The sequence below is a fragment of the Phlebotomus papatasi genome, chromosome 2, assembly GCF_024763615.1.
Source record: "Phlebotomus papatasi isolate M1 chromosome 2, Ppap_2.1, whole genome shotgun sequence".
Classification (NCBI taxonomy): domain Eukaryota; kingdom Metazoa; phylum Arthropoda; class Insecta; order Diptera; family Psychodidae; genus Phlebotomus; species Phlebotomus papatasi.
Window position 1 is genome coordinate 5,156,036 of NC_077223.1, and position 22,326 is coordinate 5,178,361.

The 22,326-nt window shown below is 32.7% G+C and overlaps 1 protein-coding gene across 1 annotated transcript in view; it reads left to right on the plus strand.

The window, feature by feature from the left end:
• The first annotated feature begins 13,646 nt into the window (after window positions 1-13,646).
• The window catches only part of LOC129802225 (knirps-related protein), a 76,479-nt gene continuing 67,799 nt past the window's right edge, over window positions 13,647-22,326 (plus strand). Inside the window, exon 1 of the mRNA XM_055847892.1 lies at window positions 13,647-14,490. The gene's annotated coding sequence lies outside the window, so the exon portion shown is untranslated. The remainder of the gene's footprint in view (window positions 14,491-22,326) is intronic.

Genomic DNA, 22,326 nt, shown 5'->3' on the forward strand with positions numbered 1-22,326 from the left:
ACCATGCGATTCAACTTGCCACCGGAGGAAGATTGAAGCCCTTACTTCAGCAAAAATTGGTGTCTCTTGAGAAAAGTGAAATCTGTGAACAATTTTTGCTGTAATTAAATACGCATAGATCAACTTTCTCCATCACACTCACACTTGACCCATTGCTCAAATTTCCACGATATGCCATCTCTGATATGGCACTGTCTGCAAATCTTTCCCGAGAACTTCAGCCGGACACGAATCTCGCGTGGAATATCTCTAATTGAAATTTATTTGGTTTAATTAATTTTAACATCTCCACCGAGCGATGTTATTTGTCAAAGTGGCGGGAAAAGCATGTGATTCAATTACACTTCATTGGAAGAATCTTGCACTCCTTGTCTATGCCAAGGGGTGAATTGCTTGACATATGAACTCGTTTAAAGGTCTTCTTATACTAATTGAGATGGCAATAATAATATTTTCTCAGGTTAATTTTCAAATTTGTTTTAAACTACTATAAATTTACTATATCACTTTAGCAAACTTCAATAAATGTTGGTACTATGTAGGCAATGAAGGGGCAGTTTCAGATAGATAGGTCTTATACGTGAAACAGCGAATAATCAAAAATAAAATAATGGGGTTCAATTGGTGTGTCTTGATATTAGATATTCGAAAACTTATAATATACACTATATTCCCCATAATTATCAGAAAATTCTAAATTTTTGAAAATCATCTACGCATGAAAGAACCCCACCCTCCCCTCCCAATAAGCAAAACTTGGCCAAATCGTCGAAATTAAATCGAAATCTCTGAATCTGTCGAGCGTATTTCGACAATATTTTGTCAAATTTTCGAATTGGTCAGAAAATGCTCTTTGGGCTGGATACATGATCATGAAGATTAGGTAAAATCCACCGTATAGGATGAGACTAAAACAACACGAAACGAGATACTTAAAATCTAATAAATTCGTTTATTCTCCGCACAAATGCATTTGTAGTAGATTTTTTGTAAAATTGCTTTTAAAAATTCTATATTTTTTTTAGAACAATGTAATTTAACAGTAAAGGACAGGTATTGTTTCAATAGAAAACTTGAAGCTACTGGGAGGAATTTAGAAATGAGGTACCTTCAAAATGGCAAAATACAAACGAGCAGTAAAAAATTCAAAATGGGCAGCAAAAAGATAAAAATGAGCTGTAAAATAAGTAATTATGGTCAGTAAAAACTTAAATCTTTAGAAAAATGGGTCTAATTTATATATTTATTTAAAATTGTTGCAGATAGAATGAAAAATCCTTTATTTTCCCTTTACCAAAACTTGGACGATAATATCAATGTTTCAATTTTTTTGTTACTGCTCAATTTTAACTTTTTACTGCTCATTTATACAATGCCCTTCAAAATTGTGCTTTTTTCTTAAATTTTAAAATGGAACTAAGCCTACAATTTAGTTTCAGTTCCGTTTGTTGGAGAAAAAAGCCTAATTTCAATAGTACCCCAAGTCAAAAGTGCCCCACTTCCTCCTATAGGAGATATTTTAAATTTTTATCACCGAAATATAGTAGCCGTACTCACTATGGCGCTGTTATCTTGTAATATCGTTATCTCGTTATCTCGTTATGTTCTCGTAATGTATTTTATAAATGAAAAATTATAACAAGATAACAGATTACGGAGATTACGAGATAACAACGCCATAGTGAGTACGGCTAGTATTTTTTATTTTAGTTTTAATATTGATTTCAAACATGAGATTAATAGAAATTCACTCAAACACCCTGCTGATGATTTACAAGATTTTTTGTGATAATGACAAATTTTTAAATTATTTGTTTTTCATACTTTGAAAAAAAATATTCAAAAATTTCTGCAAATAACTGTAGATCATAAAAATATATTTAATAATAATAATAAGTAATAATAAGTTTATTGGTTCATGCCCAGGATACAGAAAGTAACATGTAGGACTATACAATATAAAATATATACAATATAAATTTATATTGTATTGTAATATTGAAATATCGTCGGGTAAATCAAGAAATGTTTGTGTTTTTACTTATATTGAAAACTTATTATTTCTAATTTACATTGGTGTTATTATTATTTAAGAATGCAATGTAAGGATTTTTCAAACTTACAGATCTACGAGTTAAACCGAAAATAGACTGTGGAAAATTTAAGAAAATGTGATTTAATTGATATTGTGATAATAATTATGCTTACTCTTCTGTCAGCTAACCTTTATCCTTAGGGGATACTGGGGCAGAATTAGTCAGGGATAGAACTATACAGTATAATTGAGGTGTAAGTATAAGAAAAGAAATGAAGGAATAGATTCAAGTCGAATGGTCGAATGTGAATTGACTTACTTCTTACTTACTTACTTACTTACTTACTTACTTACTTACTTACTTACTTACTTACTTACTTACTTACTTACTTACTGATTGAGTAATTAACTTACTCCCTATTCCTTAAAATATTTAAAATCCTGCTGATTCAAATGCATTTTTCGCAAATTATTTTAAAAAAAAAAAATTCTTTTGCTACCCCGGTCTCCTCTACTTTAAATGATCTTTAGACCCATCTCAGTAAACTTATCAGGGGCTAGTTTAGGCCTAATATTCAGGGCATATGATTTACATATTTGATTATGAAAAATCAATAAAATTGTTTGTAATTTACAATTTAGAGATCTTCGGGATGTAGGCATGGGTCCTTGGCAGACTTACAACTTAAGACGAGACACGTCTTTCAGGTCTTTTTTCAGGTCTGTTAAAGTCCTTAGCTTCCCGCCAGTAATATACCTAGGCTGAACATCAAGCTTAACATCTAGTCTCAATGATCTTCATTATAAAAGTGGTGATCTTATAAAGCTTTTAACACTATTTTTTAAGTAAATAGACCTTGAATAAGTTTAATAAGTCTATCAATAACCGAATAAAAAATTATAATACCGATAATATCGTAAAAACAGGTGACTTTGTCCCCTACGGGTGACTTTGGCATCCCCTGTTCGTAAGCTTTTCTCTATTTCTAGAACTTAAGGATGGTTTTTACCGATCAGACTTGGTAGATCGAATCAGTAAAAACCATCCTTAAATTCTAGGACTTACGGTATATTGCAGTTAACAGCGTAATAGGTTCTTGGGTAGCTTCTTTGTATTGCCTTAGTAATTGTGGACAAACAACTAGCTTTCTTTACTCGGAAAATCCATAATTGAATTTACCCAAGAAATTTTTTATATGCATTTCTCTAAGTAAGAGGTTATAGAACCAAAATTCTTATAATCTACTTATAGCGTTCTTGGTTCCGTTACTTACACTACTAAAAGAATATCAGCGCGCTCGAGCTTAAAAGTTCTTACAGGCATTACAGACACAAAATTCTCATTATAAACCTTTTAAAGGCACATCAACAGGCTTGTCAATGCCTTGGTTCTATAAGGCAGCTATTTTGCTTATTTGTGGTGCTCCTGCAATGCTTCTCATCCTGATCATTAATTCTGTAGAACCAGTTAGAATTGTCACATGAGAAATTATACTGACAGTACACAAGAAGCAAAATAGCTGCCTTATAGAACCAAGTATTAGAAAAGTCTTTTAGTGTACTTTTAAAAGGCTTAAAGTGAGAATTTTCTGTTGAAATTCCTATAGAAGCTCTTAAGATCCTTAAGAGTGCGCCACTTTACTTTTAGTAATCTCAGTGTTGGAACCAAGAGCGTTATAAGCAAATATAAATATTTTTGGTTCTATAGTGCCTTACTTAGGGTATTCTACAAGACTATATTAAGAAAAAATTGCTTCTTGGGTAATGGCGTGGACCTTATAAACAACTCTACCTCATATATGTACATATAAGTAAGGTGGGGTAATTGGATAGTTTTCCGAAGAGTGCTACTTAAACGCTTGTTTTTGGACTGATGAAATTCTTTTTTACTTCTTCTAAATCCATAGAATTATTCACTGTTTCATTTAGAAACATAATATTAAAAGAAATTATCAAATATATTAAAGAAAATTTATTAAATAATGATAATACAGAAATAAGTCAGCATGTACTAACTGGGTCGCCTTTTCGCTAATTCACCTTTAATTAAACCTTTGGATTTAAAATACTTTTTTCTGTCAGTTTTTTGTTCTGTTACTTTTTTAGCTGTCATTAGCGAAAATATCACTGCTAGAAAATTTTTACTGAGGAACCCAGGTGGCACAAGATTGAAATGAGTCGATTACACTCACTTATTTAATGGATAAAATATTATTTTTGGGTTTTCTCAAACTTGAATAGTTATATTATGTTACTGTAATGACTATATTACGGATATAAAAATAAAATATTTTATTTTAAGTGGATTAGTCATAAACGATCCAGATAGCGAAGCGCCCGGATTAGCACACTTGACTATATGTACACTGATAATCGATGGTTCATTTTGATATCATGATTATTATCAATCTTTCTGAAGCTCGTGACCCTCGTCTCATGGGACAATCACAAACTAAGAAATTTTGAAGTCATGAACAATATGCAATTTTTAATAATCCCCTGCAATTCGAGACGAGTAACTCGGAAGTCTCTCACCCCTCGATATCCATAAATATCATGCAAAGTGTGTAGCATCTCCTGAGGAAATCCCCCAGTTGCGTCTCAATTTTGGGCAGAAAAAACGACTGAATTTCCCCATGGTACATTTTTCTTCAGTCTGGAAGTCTGGCCACAAGAATTCCCTGCATTGGCTCCAATTGCCTCAGCACGGCATCCATAAATAATGCACGATTAAAATGTTATCCGGGGTGCTGGTGCAATGGCAAGTCTTGGGTTCTTCAGCAACAATTTGTTGTTGTGTGTGAAACTGACAAATTGGATTTGTGAACTCCGCACGCGGTGAGGGTTGAACTTGAGCAAATTGCAAGATGAAAAAGCACACAATTCCAGACACTCAATATATTCCATTCTTGGAGTGTCTGAATCGCTTTTTCATGCGTCTTTTGACCGTTTTTTCCAGTCAATAAATTGGCTCTCCTTTTTTTATATTTTCTGGAAGCCATGGGAATTTCCTTGTGAGGTTTTTGGATAGAGAAGAGGTCATTGGAATAGTTTGGATGAAGAATAGGCGGGAGTTGAGGAAAATTGGCATAAGAGATGAGCACGATTGACCGCGTCCAGGTAAAAGAGCTCCTCCAACTTGATGTTGCTTGTATTTGTCGTGGACGAGAAAACATCGACATGGGCAGCCAAGAAGAGGATTCATATGGCTATACAATAAATTTGCATGATAAGGAAACACCAAGAGACACTTTTATGTGCATCATGTGAACATCATCGTTGTCTTTTCTCAGTATCCATTGCCTCCATTTTTGCATAAATATACTTTATACGCTGTGTCTTATTCCCCATATAGACTTCTTTTGCAACTCATCCAAGTTGTCATAATTTGCCATTGGTAAGCTTTGGACAGCACAAAAACACTGCCAAGAAGTCATTTATGCACATTCTCTCTCCTTCATGTCTATGATAACATTTTCCCTTTGGATTTGGTGGTCGCAAAAACCAAAGACCTCAATGCACTAAAAGCTACGAACCCGATTTTATTTTATTGTCCCTCACGCGATGATGCTCATATTTGCAGAAAATATTAAAAGTCTATTTTCAACCTTTTTTGCATAAAACCTTTTACTGCAAGAACATTTTGCATTTTACCCGAGGACCCGTTACTTTACTTTATGGAATGCCATTCCTTATACCTCATATGAGACTCCTCTGCCAACAATGCACCTTCTTTTTGCCTTCAGCGGGTCGTGTGACAAAAAAAAACGGTGATCAATAAATTTTTATGCACCAAATTTGTTCCAAAGTTTGCAAAAAAAAAAATCTGCCGACATTGGCAAATATTGCACTCAAAAAAAATTTCTCTTTCAACCCCATAAAAGAAAATGAACCTACCCAAGAAACATTTCATCTGCCTAATTGCCTTGTGGGATGCTTAAAGCCAAGCGTTACCATGAAATCAGAAATCCAGTACTTCTTCAATAACTTCTTCAAGGAATTAAATAGAAAATTTTTGTTATAGGCCTCTTTTAGGTCTATTAAAAGAATTTTTAAAACAACTTGGTTCTATAAAGGCAGTCATTTTTCTTCTTAAAAAGCACCTTTTATATAAAACTGGTGCACTATTAAGGGGCTGAGTAAGGGCCTCGACAGATCTGAGGATTAGCCGAGAGACGGCTTAGCGTAATTATATTAGAAATAATGGTCAAACTACATTTCGATCATTTTCCACTAAGTCGTCTCTCGGCTCAAGTCGTAAGTGTATCTAGGGCATTAGACTTCTAAATAAGAAATTTACGTATTCTATACGGATTCCAGGTCTAAGGCTTAGCCATATGGCTTAATAGTTCCAATTTCTTATCAATTAAATTTTTTAGAAAAAAATAATTTATGACTAAATAATTTTAGCCTTAATGACCTGTTAGTTTCTGAAAAACAATTAAATTGGTTGCTATTTAGGATTTTGAGACCTTCCGGAACTGGGATAAACCTCTAGTCTTAAAACCGCTCTATACAGAATCCTACCTTGTGTTTCCTTAAGTCCAAAATAAAAATTATAAATGTTCAGCATAAAATTTTGTACAGAGAACAGGCTGTTCTATTTTATTTTTAAATAAATTAAAAGTACAAAAAAAACACGCCATATTTATTTGTAACAATTTCCTAGACTTCGAACGCGAAACAACAAAGAACTCCCAAAATTATTCAAACATTCACGTAAATAATTTACTATTCTAAGGATTCACTTTTTTATTTATTCGAGAGCTTGCTAATTCATGCTAAAGTATTCTAAAACCTACTTTTATTAAGCAATTCCTTATTTCGGATTGATTCTTTAAATTTATCAATCAATTTAATCCTAAGTAAAGCTGATGTATGTACCTAAAAGTATGCGAAAATTTAATACACGGATAGCTCTTTCTCGTGAGTTCAAGCACTCTGCAAAGCTGCGACGCTTTGTCATCTCTTTTATAACTATAAGAGTAAAGCGGCACACTCTTAAGGGGCTTAAAAGCTTCTACAAGAATTTAAGTACAAAATGTTCGCCATTATAAGGCAACAAATGTAGTGAACTAATAAGAGATTAGCTTGGTAAAAAAACGATAAAACTGCATATTTTCTGAAGTTTTTATTTAATTCAAGATTTTTGGCATTAAAAGTACAACATTTAAACTATGTATTCTGAATTACTTATTTAAAAATTTTAAAACTTCGACCATTAGTACCTGATTTTTGGCGACCTTTTTGAAGGAAACTTACTTTTCCATAGATAACATAGATAACTTCCATAGATTTTTCCAATTTGTAAATTCAATTTAATTTTCAGATAACTTGTTCATCTTCGTCATTTTGCATTAAAAATCATTTGAATTGATAGATTTTCGCTTATTTATTGACATAAACTAATACTTGGCCCACCAAAACATGTTTAAACACTCTAAAATAGCATAAATGTGGTTGCTCAATTAAATTTGAATTCAGCAAATTTAAATGTTAAAATTACTCATTAATTTCAATTTTATTGCAGTTAAACAAGTAGCATTTTGAACCAAATTGTTTTTATTAAATTTATTTACTCGTTATTTAATATTATTTGTGGCCAAAAAAATATGATAAGTACAGTAATTTAGTGATAAACTTGTACGCGAGTGAAGCTTTAGTATCGGGAGTAATTTGCTAAGTTCGAAGGAAATTGTTTTATGATGAAATTGCATATGTTAAACAAGACTGTATGAGAGTCTCTCCATGAGCCCCCCTGCCTAGAACCCTTTCTTCTGGCTTTGGGGATTCTTTTGCATAACAGATAAGTGACTTATAAGACATTTTAAGTACTATCACACATTTTCCGGAGTCATTCACAATCAAAAATCTCGCAACACTACTTAAAAATTGAGCAAATTTCTTGCAAAATGTGTCCTGGCTGTGAAAATTTTCAAGTAAATTCTAGAAATCTTATAATGCTCAATTGGCTCAATTGAATTTAAAAATAAATTGTGAAAATCCTAGTGTGATAGCACCATGATTACTCAAAGTAGGTTCATCCGAAATCAAATATTCAAATATTTCCTGTTAGCACCGCAGTTAAAATCGGACAAAGGATTTTTTGCTTCCTTGTTGACAACTTAGTTTTCAGTCCGAAACGTATTGTAATTACGCAAAAACTGGCAATCTTTTGATTAAAATTACTTTAAAAATTCAAATTTCATTTTTTTTTCAGAACCGTTCAAGTATGAGTTTAACTCGTTTTATAAGAACAACGTCGTCTTAAATTTAGATGAACCTACTCTGAATTAAAAGCACAACATTTTTCAAAATGTTTCCGTAAATCAGGTTCCAATGGCTGATCTTTTTTTTTAGTTTTTAATGAAAATTTCAGAAAATATAGTTTAAATGTTATTTTAATTAAATAAAATTTTTAATATTCTAAATAAAATATACAAAAAAAAAATGTTTTAAAGCCTGTCGAACAACGTAACTCTAAGAGGCCCTGGGTATTGTATGACTAGTTCCACTACAAATAAGAAAATTCGTTGTAGAAAAAGTATTGTAGTACTATATTCTTTTAAGATGTCATAAGTGTAACGACTCATGATCGATTAAATCCGATTCAGTCGCGTTGGAAATTTCAAGGTCTTTTCAAAAATTTAAATCTAAGCAAATCGGTTGAAAAATTAAAATAGGCCCTCCAAAATCGTTAAACTTTGATATTCGGAAACTCATGCTTTGCCAAAATGTATGTTAGCGACCTCTATAATAAGCACGTATGTCCTCGAGAAACAAAACATCAGTGAACTAATCTTAAGCTTTTAGTTCTTATAAAGTCTTCATTTTGATAATTCCCACTGTCAGCTTCGTGTAAAACCATTATGAGACTATTTCAAACTTTTCGTTATATTAGGCTAAGTATTTTGTGATATTTTGCTTCTTGGGTATGTAATAAGTATATTCCAGGCAAAAGTAGCTCTTTTTACGCGTTCACAAAAATTCTGCCTCATGTCCAACACACGACTATTAATTTTTGCAAAAAAAATACTATCTACTTCATAAATTCTGTACAGCAAAAAGACTTAGACATACCGAAATTCTTTGCTGACGAATTGGGCCAATAAAAGAGCAAAAAGAAGGGACATTGTTCTGCCTCAATTTGGTTTTATTGACCCCCTAAACTTTCCAACGCCATTCTTGCAAAATTTCTTAGTTTTTTTTCTGGAACGGGACATTTGCAGAAATATTTTTTTGAAGAAATTCATTTATGCTAAAAAATATTTTGAGGCCTTTTATTGGTTGTTTATACGTCAACCTTCAGAAATGAGGGTGGCAAATTCCAAGAACATAAACATTTTTAGAAAATATTCCAGTGAGAGAGGGACACTTTTTAACAGTTCTTTTTTATACCTGTAAATGCGAAAAATCAACATGAAAAAGTAAATTTTATTTACCTTTTTTTGACTTTAGAGTCTTCAAGGATAAAAAAGTGACAGTGTGATTGGAATTTTGAGGCAAAAGAGGTGACATTCTTCCTCATCTTCCTCTCCCTGGAAGAACAAGGAACACCCAAGGGAAGAATGGCAAAATTTCAGAGAAGATAAAAAGCCAAGAGAAAAGTCTTCATCATCACATAAACAATTTGCATTACAATACCTCAGCGAAAGGGTTGAAGAAGGAGTTGAGGAAAGGGTAAGTCGAAGGGTATCCTCAGTACGTGAAAGAAAATTTATGAACCCCGTGGCCAGACAATGACAAAATGCCGAGAAGAATCTCCTGAAGAAGTTCTGTGGTCAGTTGCTTGTAATGGTTTTGGGTCATTCTTGGACACAATGTCCTGCAATAACTCACTGTTTTGCCTTAGTGCACCCCTTGTTGGACACCCGTGAAGGTATTAGGACAGACAATACTGTTAACTTGGATGATGGTCAGAACCGTAACACACCAATAATGAGCTTAGATGGCATCCTTCTGTCCTCGCCTTGACCACTATGATAAACAGGTAGATGGTCAGAGTATTTTTCATTCACTAAAAGTCATTCTATATTACCAAGTCTGTGCCCTACCTCATAAAGACCTTTTTAAGATTCACAATTATTATCAATCCAAGAATTGTTTATGGTTTATGAGTAAGAGATAGGGGGAAGTGGGGTACATTTGAATTAGTGCGTCTTTGGGGTTCTTTCTCCTGGACCTTACAACGATATAATTTAGATCCACAATCCAATTGTGAAGCTAAATTTACGTTATGATAAGGCTAAGTTCCTTAAAAATAGGAGAAAAAATCCAGATTTTAAGGGTGTCTCAATTTAAAGGTCCCCACTTCCCCCTAGAAATCTAATTCTCGATTTGTGTAGGCCCGCAAGAATCTAAAGAATATTTCAACTGATTTATCTGATATTAAGTTTATTTAAAGATTTTAAGACTTTTAGTAAAACAAGGCAAAGATTCTTAAGGCCTAAAGTTTACACAAATGATCTAAATTTTCTAATTGAATTTGAATTTATTTCATCTCATTCTTTACCTTTCCCACCCCCTATGCGTCCACCGCCGTCTTAGCGTTGATTTCAACCTCCAGGACTAAACGGTGGAAATGTCCTTTCTCTGGTTGTATGTTTCGGTTTTACAATATGTTTTACATTTAATTGGGGCTAGGCCAGTCAAAAAGATGGCAATTTCATTTTAACCTAATTTCACAACTTTTCATAATCATCACTGTTGTTATTGATTTTTTTTTTGGAAAATTTTGATAGAGTTTATACTATATTAATTAAGGAATTGATCTTACAGATTCTTACAAATTCAAATTAAAATATTCTGTTTTAAATATTGTGATATTCTAATCGGTTTTGAGCTATGTTTTTAAAGACTTCTGTATAATTTCACTAAAGAATCGTAGAGGAATTTTTAAAAGCATAAAAGTTTTCAAATAAGAAAGATATGAACTTGATTAAAATGAAAACTTTTATAATAATTTTATTTATAGAAAAATACTGTGTAGGGTAAGTGTGCCTAATTTTGGCCATTATGTGTGTAATTTTGTCGGAAGTACTTTTGAGGTAATTCACAAGGTTCGAACATTTCCCAAATCCTGTAACGCTTTGCCACCCGTTTTTTTTTTTCTTTTAAATAAGGTCAAAGGAACACCTCTTTGACAGGAAACCCTTATTGACACTTTTGCCAAAATCTTTAAATTTATTTGAACTATTTAATAAAATGTAATATGCCGTTTGTTTTCCTTAGTCTACGTTTTCTGATGAGGATAGATGTTCAAATTTCGTATATGAAATGGTACAGAGTAGGGTATCAATAAGTCCGGACACGACTTCTTAAAGTGTCAATAGGTGTTCCTTTCACCCCTTTCACCTATTGACTTCAGTTTATTAAATTCTTTTCAGACAAGATTTCTAGGAAAATCTTGATTTACAGGTCATTTGGACGGCTCAAAATGTAAAACGAATAAGTCGCGATTGGCTAACTTTACAGAAATACGATTTCCAGCTGAGATAACTTTGAGAATAATTACTGCTCGGTATAATATTCACAGAGAAGGTAGAGAGTGTCAAAAACTACCCCAAAAGCGATGAAAATTATTTTAGCACAAAATCGACTTATTCGACTTATATTCTGCAAAGTTGATTTCCATTAAGAAAAAATTCAGATTTTTCTAATTTTCAATTCACACAAAAGCTTGCAATAAAGCCTAATTTAGAATCCGAACATCTCGTTGACATTTGGTGGTTTTCTTTTTTTGGTAAAAATGAAGGAAAATATCCGAAACATTCATGGAATCACTCCTAAAGGATATCTTTAGTCGTTTGATATGCGAATTTAGGAATTCAAAGAGATAATAAAGGGAATTTCTAACCATTATACCACTTTAACGGCGTTATCACACTTGCACATTAAAATTTTAATGTGTTTCACATTAATTGTCGCTTGTAAGCGTCCAAATATGTTATTTGTGTCTTTGAGTCACTTAATATTTGGGGTTTTTCTATTTATTGATAAAGAAGTGGACTTGGCCTGCAAAAATAAGTTTAAATTTACTTAAAGCATAAATATTTTTCACATTAAAAAATTAATGAGAAAATCGCATTAATTTTTCACATTAATGCTATAAATCAATTTATATCAAATTTTGCGGGCCAAGTCTACCTTTTTATCAACAAATAGATCAAATTTTGAATGTAAAATGATTCAAAACACACAAATTACACATTTTGACTCTCTTTTGATACTCTTTTGATACTCTTTCTGACGCAATTCTAACACTATCCGTTTTTACCGTAAATCAGAGTTCTAGGTATGCCATACACCGGAACTTTCTGTCACTGAACGCATTATTTTTTACCTCGAAGAAACTACAATGACTTAAATTTAATCTAAAAACACTTTCACTGTGAAATGAAAATAAGCTTTTTGTGGGAATTTGTTTAGTTGACTAACTCACTTGCGTGCAAGTGTTCCCAATGAGAACAGCGTGGAAAACTGTTCCCAATTTTTATTTTAAGCTTTTATGCGAAACAATTGAACCAAATTCAAGTTTTTCTCATAAAATTGCCTTTTTTATAACAAAAAAAGTTCTAACAAATTTGTTGAAACATTTCTCAGTGGAAATGGCCCATTAAGAAAAAAATAAATAAAAAATAGTCTTTGCGTAATAACGGATTTAAAGACAGTCAGGAGCTGGACTAAAACTTGAGTCTAAAACCCGTATAACTTTAATTTTAAACTTAGTTGAACAGATGGCTTTTCAACCTATTAAAAAACTTTAAGTTAAATGCTATTCAATTTTTGACAAAACAGTTTAAATGAAAAAAATGTTTATGATTTTTTTCATAATGTGTATGAGCACTAAATGAAGTGTCAAATAGCCCTTACTCTGAATGAGAAATATTCATTTGGTCAGTAAGTAGTTTAAGAAAATTAAACAGAAATCTCTGCATTCAAATAGTCAAAAATATCTAATATTGTTTCTTAAATATTTTGTTTTTATTTCAATTACTATTCTCCCTAAATTATGTATAAGTTTTAATTTTTTGCGTATAAATTACTTGCAATATTTGAATGTAAAAAAAACCAATTTCAAATCATACTTAACAATTTTTAAAATTTATTTTTATTGTATTTATTGAGGAATATCCCATTGATAATTTTGTAGAAAGAGTAGATGGAGTAGATTTTATTAAATTGAAGAATAATAAACAATACCTGGAAAAACGCAAAAGGCGAGAAAAATATCACAGAAAAATTGTTAAAATGTCGAATGTGATGATTGTTGAAAAGGTAAACAAGAGCGCGAAGCTGAAACACGCCAGAAATGCGATCTCTATACCTTCAGAATCGAATCAAAGCAGAGGCTAAAGAGAGAAAAAAGGCACCAGCACACACCTGGAACAGTTTTGTCTGCTGGTGGGATCTTGAGACCTCCCGATTTCTAATAGTTCACATCCGCTCAACTCCGCCTTTTACAGGTGTAATACCAACGGATTGGTGCTACAATTTCCCCTACCCATGTGATCTTGCCCAGGTAACACCGAACCCGACCAGTTTTGCAAGAAATTTCAAGCCGAACCGTCGCTCTTCGGCTAACAGCAAACCAATGTTGACTTTACTACTCAGTTCGCTCTCGTTCGTGCTCACGATCACTTGACTTTTTTGCTGTCTTTTGTGCTATCAATCGGTCTCAAAGTGCGATCGTGCTTGTTTTTTTTCGTATCGGTGCGTTTTTTTTTATTTTGAAAAAGTGCGTGCTTTCTTATCATCAAAGAACTCCTTCGGCCTTATCAACAGTGATTTCCTTGAAGGATTTTATGCTCTAAGTTTGTCAATTTTTGGTGCTATTGTGACTGAAGATCACTCAAAGATCACTTGAGGATCACCTGCGATCAATCGCGATCAATCTGAAGGAATGCACTACGAATCACTGTGATCAATTTGAACGTCCAATTGATATCTCAGAAGACTGGATATGCTTGGTAGAGGGCAATCTACTGTTGAGGATTAGCAGTTTATGTCTAATTGAACTCATTTCTATTCCAATTTGCCAATTTGTCAGCAATTAGATCATCTGGAAGAGATTGTTCCAAAAATTGACAGTGCTAATTCATTATCACGAGTGACTCTGTGATTAACGTGTGGGACCAAGAAGATAGCCAGGTGCTCTAGAAAGAGCGCTAAGAGGTCCATGTGTCAAATGGCACCGCTTCCATACTTTGCTACACTTTAACTAACCAATTAGAGCTTGAAGGTGCAAGAAAGTTAATCAAATTCCACGGATTTTCGAGATACAGACACCCAGAGAAAAAAAAGCCTTACTGTGATAGTGGAATAGTGACTAAAGTGACCTAAGTGAACGATGGCATATTAGCTATTGGAATCACGTTCGAGTGACTTCTCATTGTTATTTCGTGTCCATCCCTCCAGATTATTGTGACAGCATCAAAATTGAGGACTTATACAAGGTAAGACAGTTTATTAAACTACCCTGAGGTTCATGTTAAAAAAAAATTTCCATAAGAAAAAAAATTCCCCTTCGAGAAACAAAAGACTTCAACATGCTAATTAAGTGACGAACCCGTTTACAAATCACGATATTAATTATTCCCCAAACGATGTGGCCACTTTTTGGCAATTATGTAATTGCATTCTGCTGTCTTGTTGGAAGCTCCAGTAATCGTCACTGAAGCCCTTGTAAATTACCTATTCAATTATTGCACCAATTAAGCACAAATCCTCAATGGTACGATGGTAGAAAACTTATGGTCAGGTCTCCACCGTGGGCTTTGAAGTATCATTAGAGTGAAATTTACATGGTAAAGGAGAGGGACAGTTAAAAAGACAACTTTACACAAATTATCAGATTAAAGTGAAAGAAGAAGATACTGCGCGGAATTGATGTGAAAGTGATCAAGAAGGTGATTTTAGTGACTCTTTCAACCAATCGACATTTTGTCCACTCATAACAATTTTCATGCTGCTCATCCTTTTTTTCTCTGCTGCTATTTCTCTTCTACTAAATTATGGAAACCGTGAAAAATGAGACCCTGAATTGAGTACTTTATTTACAATAAATCACCAAAGACCAACATTTTGGAGTGGTTGAGCAGACAACCCAAAGAATTTACACAAATAATGGGAAGAGTCTATGCGAGAACCACAAAAATACCACCATACAAGTGCCACTTGCCAAAGTCATTGAATAAATTAAGTGCATGCTCTCGGTTTTTCTAAACCAAAAGACCTTTAGGAAGCGCGCACTCTTGAGAAATTCCACCATTGTGGCCCACCTTTCGGGAGCGCAATTTCAGAGCAAAGGATGGGCCGAAAATACAAGAAGTGCAATGAATTAGTGCAAATTTTAGCATAAGGTGCAGTCTGTCTCATTCTCAATGCGCCTTTTAAAAACAAAAAGTAGTACGGAAGCCTCAAGTGTTATGATACCGGCGAACACTGGAAATCGATATCTTTGAAACTTTCTCCTCAAGACTCGGAAAAATCCTTTCGGACGCAAAAATAGGGGAGAGCCTGCATGTTTGAGACACGGTGGACCATTTAATAAATTTGGCAAAAACACTAATCGAGGTGTTTTAATAAAGTCTATACTAGGGGAAAGTACTCTCCTTTCGAACGTTTATGCCTTCACTGAGAGAAATCCGAAAAAGTTAAAATAACATTCCGAAAATGTTAATTTAACCCTACAGTAGGGTGGAGTCTACACTTATGGATGTTATACACTTATGGACAGCGTGCAAAAACATCATGTTCTTACGTAAAACAGAATTCGAAAAGTTATAAAATTATTAGTTTATGATCTTAATGAACAATTTTTTGATTTTTCAAAATCTGTTAAAAGTAATAACTTAAGATTTTTGCGTTGTCCATAAGTGTGTATAACATCCATAAGTGTAGACTGCACCCTATTGATCCAAAATTGGTGTAAATATTACACTTTTTAGGTGTATCAGGGGTTAATGGTACCCTTTTTCATGTTAATTTTACTCTTATAAAGGTGTAAAATTAACATTAAAAATGTTGGTATATTTTTACACCTAAAAATGTTAAAGTTCAGAGGAAAAAATGTTAATCGCACCTTCTTTTTTTTCTCAGTGTTCGAATAATATGATTTTTTTATTTTTCCTAAGAGATTTCCACATGGTTTTCACATAATTATCAATAATTTATAATAAATTAACTAATATTTAATAGAAATGTTTAAGTCTCTTAGAAAAACTTAAAGAAAATTCACATTATTCGAAGGCATGAACGTTCGAAGGGAGAGTACTTTCCTCTACTGGACGTTATACGAGATTTCAAGATAATTTTCTGAGTTTTGGAAATAATGCCTTAGTATTAAAACATAAAAATTCAAAATTCACCAAAATTGATCCTATCGAGTATAAGGAATCGTTATGTCCATCCAAGACAAAATTGTTATGGCGTTGGCACACCTTTTCAATTGAGTGAAATTCAATCAATTGAAATTTTACATCTTACTCTTTCAAACTTAAATCAGATACAGCTGTCTCTTTCTGTCGAATGAAATTTAAAATTGAAATTGTAAATGAAATTGAAATTTCAATTTTCATTTGACAGAAAGAGACAAATATATCTTATTTCAGTTTGAAAGAGTACGAGGTACAATTTCAATCGATTGAATTTCCCTAAATTGAAAAGGTGTATCAGCGCTATTGAGTTTAAAAATTAGGAACACTTCCCAGCGCCACTCGCGGGAGAATGCAGCGACTCCATGCGGAAGAAAATGATGTTTACTAGACCTGTGTTAGGTCTCAAATAGACTCAGGCTGATCCTCGAGAGTTTTTAGCCTGTAAAATTTGGCAATAAAAACTTGGTAAAGTAAATTTATGCAACGGACCTCTAAAATCGATAATCCTAAGGTCTAAGTGTATGACAGTTCGGAATTAATCAGTTGCTGTCAAATTTTACAAGCTAAATATTCTTGAGGATCAACATAAATCTATTTGGACCCCTATATAAGTTATTATTAATCGTGTCGAGGCCTAAAAAAATTAAATTTGTCTTACCAAACAAACGGGTAAAGTCAATGGCAAGCGGACTTACCATCATGAGTTACCATCATTGTTCTTTTCGACAATCAATTTTAGCCTCATCGTGAAAGGATCAGTCAGTTCCCGAGGACTGTCCAGGAGCAGCGATTTAGTTCTGATAAGCCCGAAATACGCGTAGAGGTTCCTTCCTTGCTCCCTCTATATGAGATACAGACTGGAGGCTTAATTCAGTTCCCGAAGGTCTTGAAATTCTAAATAAAAGGAAATTTTACTTATTTTTAATATCTAATAATTTATTTACCCAACATCCAATCGTAAGGTACAATTTCCTCATAAACCTGACTTGATAAGAAATTAACAGAGTTAAGCCATATGGTTAAACCATAAGTTTGAAGACCGTTTTATCTTCTAGAGGACAAAACAAATGAAAAATGAATAATATAAAAATGATATTAATCTGGAATTCATGAAATTCCAAAATTTTGATTAAATATCACTGAAATAATGTTACAAAATTAATAAATTTCAAGGAATAAAACAAATATTAGAGTACTTTTGTTATTGATAAAATTAATATAAACTTTTATTATACAAAACGATTTTTTTTAACATAGAAAAATCGGGTAAAAAATATTTCTTACTAAGTTATTAATTTATTATTATTAATATATTAAAATGTGGCAATGGAAAATTAAAAAAAAATGTATAGAAATTCTCTAAATATTTCTTTATAATTCATTAAAATACATATCAAACATTATTGGCAAAAATTTTATAAATTTTAAATGTGTTATAGTTTTCTCGTCTTATAACGTCTCCACACAGGAAGTAATTTTTACTAAAAAATTGCCCTTTAAAAAAAATACGTTTCTGCCTACAATTATGGGGAAATTTTCATTTTAAAAGAATTTTTTTTTAATTGCTCTTAGTTTGTAGACAGCTTAGTTGAAAGATCTCCACTATAGAAGTTTGTGAATTTTATTATACTTTTGGAATTTTACAAAATTTTCAAAACTTCTATTTATTGCAATATTTCAAAAAATAAAAATCAATATGATAAATCCATCACGCAAAATTGAAGATTAGGTTAAAAAAATTCCAAAAGCCCTATAAGTGTTATACATTTTGAAATATCTTTTTTTTTAATTATTAAATCTCTAAGATATCAGTATAATAATGTCAAAAAAAAACCTTACATGCCCTAATTTTTGTTTTACTAGTTGGTCTTTAGAACTGAGAGACTATTATAACATAAGTAAATGCAAAAGAGAAATTTAATATTTTTAAAATTGTTGCTATATTCGAAGTTTTATTATTGAAAAGGATTCTTAAATTTTTATTTTAAAAATATTTAACTTTCTTATTACTTTAGATGCGTTTGATTTTGTCCTCTGCGAGTAACTTTGACCCCTTACAGTTCGTAAGCTTTTCTTTAATTCAAATGTTTAAGAACGGTTCTCACCGATCAGACATGGTAGATTGGATCGGTGAAGACCATGCTTCAGTTCTAGAAGTAAGGAAAAGCTTACGAACAGGAGGGGGCAATGTCATCCACGAGGGACGAAGTCACCCGAATCTACGGTAAGTTTACTTTTTACTGAGTTCTGGGTATGTTCAGTGTGATTAATAAGTGTTTTTGAACTTACCAATCTATAAACCATTTTAAGTAAAATTTCATTTATTGAAATATTTTTAGTTAGATATAGAATCAAAAAGCCTAAGTAGCTATGTGGTTTTGAATGAAGGGATTTTCCATCGTTTTCATCCCGAAGGTTTGAACGTTTGGAATTAAAAACAGAGATTACACTAAGATTCAATTCAATTCAATTTTTAGCCAAAATAAAAACCGAACATAAGAGTAATGCACCCCGAATAGTACGATTCGTCTTTTTTTTCAAAAATGTTTAGTTATTTATTATATTTTTTTTTATTTTATTATTATTTTTTAATAATACTTGAAATATAATAAAACTAGTTTTTTTTACTCAAAGCTAGTCTAACTGTGTTATCATACTTGCACATTAAAATTTTAATATGATTCACATTAATTGTCGCTGGTGAGAGTCCAAATGTGTAATTTGTGTGTTTGAATCATTTTATATTCAAAGTGTGATCTATTTGTTGATAAAAAGGTAGACTTGGCCCGCAAAATGTGATATAAATTTATTTATAGCATTAATGCGAAAAATTAATGCGATTTTCTCTTTAATTTTTTAATGTAAAAAATATTTATGCTTTAAGTAAATTTAAACTTATTTTTGCAGGCCAAGTCCACTTCTTTATCAATAAATAGAAAAACCCCAAATATTAAGTGACTCAAAGACACAAATAACATATTTGGAAGCTCACAAGCGAGAATTAATGTGAATCACATTAAAATTTTAATGTGAAAGTTTGATAACGCCGTAAAGAAGGCTTAAAGTAGTGGACTTAATTTTTATTTCCCGAAATAAAATTATTAGTCGAATCAGCACTTGCGAACACTTCTTGGATTGGATGTAACATTGAGGCCATTTACACTGCCTGATTGGATTGAAATTGAATTGTCCCAAAATCGGATTTTAAGACAATTCAATCTGAATCTAATGCGATAGTCTAAATGGCTTGAATGAAACCGTTTAGATTGCGGCCTTAGGGCCTTGACACACCTAAGGATTAGCCAAGGGCTTAGTGTAATTATATTCGTAATAATGGTTATACTTCATTTCAATCATTTTCCACTAAGTCATCTCTCGGCATAAGTCGTAAGTGTGTGTAGGGCATTAGATTGAGCAAAATCGGACGGAAAACGCTAGACCTCTCTTGATTTTCTCAATTTCATTCTTTACGACGCCGACGTTTCAAGGATGAATGTCCTCTTCATCAAATTTACAAATCATTTCTAAGAAAACCTTTAGACTATTTTTTTGTCAGTGATAACAAATACTTTCTTGGACTTGGATCACAGATTGCACTTCGAAGTTCACCTTAGATTGAGACTTAATTATCCGAAATCCAAATTATCCGAAAATTTTGGGACAGTCCAATCCTTATCTAATGGGGCTATATGGTCTCATTCATTTGACCAATATGGCATTTCAAATGGGACACACTGCTAAAATTATTCCTGGAAGGAAAAATGACTTTGGCATGAGATGCAATTAAAATTGATTTTAATTACTCAAATATGACGTTGCACAAGTGATTGAAACTCATACTCAAAATAGGAAAATACTTGATTGAACAATGGTTGAAATATTGAATAAATCAATTCTGATAAATCATCCTTTTTTGTCCCCCGGTCTGCAATTCGTGATGCCCATGTTTTAAATGGGTAGACTGTGTGGCTTTTTGCGGTGAGAAATTGCCACTTGGGACACTTTGCATCTTTTGCCAAGCATATATAAGATTTTGAATTGAAGAGCGCTTTCCTATATAGAATTTCACTTTGCAATCATGCCACAATGAAGATTCACACCCAATAATCTCCAACGGAGGGAATTGTGCAGAATCTTGTGAGAATGAGATAAATCGCCTCCCGGAGAGACGTGAGATCTCACCAGCTTCTGCAATACCTTTTGACTGACTAATAAATACCCATCGGGAGAAAAGTTGTAACAATTGACACTCTGGAGATTGGAAAGACTATTGAGAAGAAGCTCACCATTGATCCAGAAGATGCCAAATAATTGATTCGTGGGAAAGTGTCCAAGAAACTTTTCCTCAAGCCAACAAATTTGCGCTCCAGAAACACCTTCTTACCACCTTCAATCAATCTGTCTCTTCCTCTGTCCCAGGCACAAAAGACATTCATGTGCATAAGCCACTTTAGCATTAAGTAGCCCTATCGCACATAAACCATCTCTTCCGACCGCTAAAGTGCAACTTCCTCACCAACTAAGTGCCCCCTATCTCAAGAGAATTAATAAAAAAATAAAATGAACAAAGTGCTGAGATATTGTGAGAGATCTCTGCAAAAGAATTATGAATAATAGCAATTCTATTCATAATTTTCAAGGAAGCCAAACCGTCAAAGTGTTAATGTCCTAGAAGACTAAGAACAACCCCAACTAAATGCGTTCTCTTGGACAAAAGAATCAAGAGACACAATGCACAAGTGCATTAATTTATTGCTTTAAGGAATAACAATTAAAAGTGTAAAGCTGTTTGTATACCTTTTTTTTTCATTTTATTTTCGGTGGCATAAGAATTAAAGAGGTGGAAGAGAAAAAGAAGTCAACAGTGCAATGCACGCAGATTTTTTTTGCTGCATATGCCTCGTTTAATGGTAATTACCAAGAGAATTGCTTTTTGTTCCAGCCTCTTGGAGGTCTTGTGAATTTCTGGTCAATTGTACATTATCTTGTGCATTTTGTGGGTGATATGTTGCAATCCAATGGACCTTATCACACTTTTCACTCGTTCTATTCACTTCATAATTCTGCGCAATTAAGTACCAAAGAATGGCACATTCTATGCTTTTGACGCATAAAATGTTGATGAGCTTCTTATTTGAGCCACGAGCTTAAAATTCAGGATTTTCCCACTCATCCATTTGATTTATTCCATTTAGTGTCATGCTAACTTTTAGCATTGTTTTTGTTGACAATTTCTGAAAATTTAAATTCAGCCTATCACAAAAACCAAGACGTTAATTGACTTCACAATTTCCATATCTCTATTATACAATCTTTTAAATATAAGTATTAAAACTATGCAACTAAGGGTCTATTTTGCTCTGTGCTCCTATTTGCATTTGTACGATGTGAAGAATATTTGCCATAGTTGTGATTCTATGATCCTATGATGATTCGTAACGAAGAAGATTTACGATTTTGTCACGGAAGAATATTTAACTTCATAATTTGCTTTACAGCATTTTACAGTGAAGAATATTTGCAATTTTGTCTTAAACGAATATTTAACATTGTGATCTTCTACGCTTTCAAAGTACGAAAATTTCCGATTTTATCATGAGAGACTATTCAATTTATGATACATATTTCTTATAAGCTTTTAATATGAAGATTTACGATTTTTCTACGGAAGACTGTTCGACTATTTGATCTTCTTTATAAGCTTTGAAGAGGACCTTTGACTTTGTCATGGAAAACTTCAACTTTATGACCTTTTTCTCAGCCTTTTGATATGTAGAAAATTTCTGATTTATTCACAGAAGGCTATTCTACTTTATGATCATCTTTATAAGCTTTGGAAAATTTCCAATTTAGTCACGGAAGACTATTCGACTTTGACATCTTCATAGGCTTAAAGTTTAGGCTCTGTACACG